This window comes from Lipotes vexillifer, unplaced genomic scaffold (assembly GCF_000442215.2).
Source record: "Lipotes vexillifer unplaced genomic scaffold, Lipotes_vexillifer_v1.1 scaffold1129, whole genome shotgun sequence".
Taxonomy (NCBI): Eukaryota; Metazoa; Chordata; class Mammalia; order Artiodactyla; family Lipotidae; genus Lipotes; species Lipotes vexillifer.
Genome location: NW_006789022.1, coordinates 1307472 through 1310417, shown reverse-complemented (window position 1 = coordinate 1310417; position 2946 = coordinate 1307472).

Below are 2946 nucleotides of genomic sequence, written 5' to 3'. Positions count from 1 at the left end.
CCCTCTCCAGCATCTATTGTTTGTATTTTTTTTTTTTTTTTGGCTACGTTGGGTCTTTTTTGTTGCTGCGTGTAGCCTTTCTCTAGTTGCAGCGAGCAGGGGCTACTCTTTGTTGCGGTGCCTGGGCTTCTCATCGCGGTGGCTTCTCTTGTTGCGGAGTGCAGGCTCTAGGCATGCGGGCTTCAGTAGTTGTGGCACCCGGGCTCAGTAGTTGTGGCTCGCAGGCTCTAGAGTGCAGGCTCAGTAGTCGTGGCACACAGGCTTAGTTGCTCCGCAGCATGTGGGATCTTCCCAGACCAGGGCCCGAACCCGTGTCCCCTGCGTTGGCAGGCGGATTCTTAACCACTGCGCCACCAGGGAAGTCCCAGCATGGATGATTATTCCACTCACCCTCTTGCTCTGTTATGAGCTGAGTATGGTTAAATAGTTACTCTTTGTTTTGAAAATGCTATTTTGTATCATTTAAACATTTGTTGCCACTTTGCTGCACACCAGAAACGAACACAACATTGTAAATCAACTATGCTTCAATTAAGAAAAAATTCGTTGCCTCTTTTTATAAATCAGATGATTGCTCACCTGTTGTGTCTTCCGTTACGTGTCTGGTACTTTTATTTTTCCTACTCTGTCATCTTTCTCTGCCCCAGAAGCGGGGCAGTGTACATGGAGTGGAAGCAGCACAGGTTTTGGCACCTTCTAAACCGGGTTCCAGTCTCAGCAGCCCCGGGCAGCCTGGTGATCTGTGGCCAGGCACACACTTTGAGGTTTTCTGCTCCCATGTCATTTGGGAGGCTTGGGAGGTCATTAAAGGGGGTTTCCAGGTGTTGGTGTTGTCGAGGAAAATAATCGATACACAATCTATAACAGGAATTGAAAAGAGTTTTATTTGGGCCAAATTGAGGACTATAGCCCGGAAGACAGCCTCTCAGATAACTCTGAGGGATTGCTCTGGAGAAGCATGGTTTTCCGCACAGTTTTGTGCCTTGTCAGAACAAAGAGCATCAAACAAGTCAGGGATACATTCCTTCGTGGTTTCAAAAAAACAGACCAGCACATACACAGAATCAGTATGGCCTTGGTGCCTGGGAAGTGAGACTTATCATCGAAGGAGCTCCAGCATTGGCGTCCCAGGAAGAGAGGCACTTAATCTTCTATTTATGTATTTATTTGGCTGTGCTAGGTCTTAGTTGCAGCCTGCAGGATTTTTAGTTGCGGCATGTGAACTCTTAACTGCGGCATGCGAGATTTAGTTCCCTGACCAGGGATCGAACCCGGGCCCCCTGCATGGGGAGCGTGGAGTCTTAGCCACTGGACCACCAGGGAAGTCCCTAATCTTTATTTTTAATGTGGACATTCTTTACTTCTGGTCAATGTACCCTTTTCTCTAATGATTAAAGCAGATGTACAGTGTATGTTTGATAGACCACAAACAGGCTGTTCCAGTCAGCATCAAGTTCAAGTTAACTCAGGTATAAGCCAGCATGACTTCCCCACACCTCAACATGTGAGCATTTCTTTTGTTAGTGTCCACGTTCAGGACCACATCATCCAGGGCCACGTTTCTGACTTTCTCTGGCAACCTCACATCGATTCCTATGACGTAAGGCCCGGGAGACAGCAGTGGTGGGGATGTGTTGGCAGGGTGGGATGCACATGTGCTACCGGAACATGGGGCAGGACAAGGGGGCAGACCTATGGATGCAGGCAAGGTGCTGACTGCAGGTTTGGCTGCAAATGCGGAGAGAATGGTGGCGTACAGATGTAACACATTCTTCACATCAACAGCCATAAAATATTCCGTCAGATTTCTATTCTCAGGAATGCTGGGAAGTTGGGGCCTGGGGTGGGGTTGAGGAGGAGGGGGTCTTCTCTCAAGGGCACGGAGATCCAGGGCTCAGGCACCACTGCCCAGAGAAAGCTGTGAAGTCCCCAAATGTGTCACCAACCCCTGGAGTTGCCTTGACCCCTCCCTTTCTCTCAACCTCACCACCATTCCGTGAGGAAACTACGTTCATATTACCTTCCAAACAGATCCCGAATCCAGCCCCTCCTCACTTCCTCCATTGCTACTGCCCTGGCCCACAGCCATCATCACTTCCACTTGGATTCCTGTCCACAGCTGGCCTCCCTGCCTCCACCCTGTCCCTCCCACCCACCCACTTCCCCTTCCAGTCCGTCCTCCACAGCAGTCAGATGACACAGTTGAAACTGAAGTAAACCATGTCTCTGCCCTGCTCCACACCCCGCAATGGCCCCATCCTGCTCAGACTCAAAACCAAAGCCTTCCAGGGACTTCCCTGGCGGTCCAGTGGTTAAGACTCCACGCTTCCACTGCAGGGGGCACGGGTTCCATCCCCGCTCGAGGAACTAAGATCCCGCAAGCCACACGTCACCATCAAAAAAAACCCCAAAAACAAAAAACCAAAGCCTTCCTAGGCTCCAGGTGCCCTCGAGGTGCCACCCCTACTCTCTGACCTCCTCCGGCCACCCTGGCTTCCTTCTCTTCTTCCAACAGGCTCCCGCCCCCAGGCCTTCACACTGGCTGCTCCCTCATCCAGTCGGCCTCCTCTTGCCTGGGCTCAGACATCGCCTGCGCAGTGAGCCCGCCCTAATTGGCTCACTGAATACTGCCATCTGCCCCACCTGCCCAGCATTCCAGGTGCCCCTTCCCTGGTCCAACCTTTTCTTTCACTCATCACCTTCTGACACACTATGCAATTAACTTGTTGTCTGTCTGAGCAGGGATCTCTGGCTGTTTTGTCCACTAATGTTATCTTAAAGGCTTAGAACTATGTGTGGCACAGCGTAGGCAATGAAGGAGAAATGAATGAGTGGACAAGTGAGGGAACAGCATTAGTGAGCTGCCCTGTGGCCAGCCCTGGGTCTCCAATTCTCTGTCCCCATCTCCAATGGGCCCCAAAGGATGTAAAGTCCTCCAAATACCCC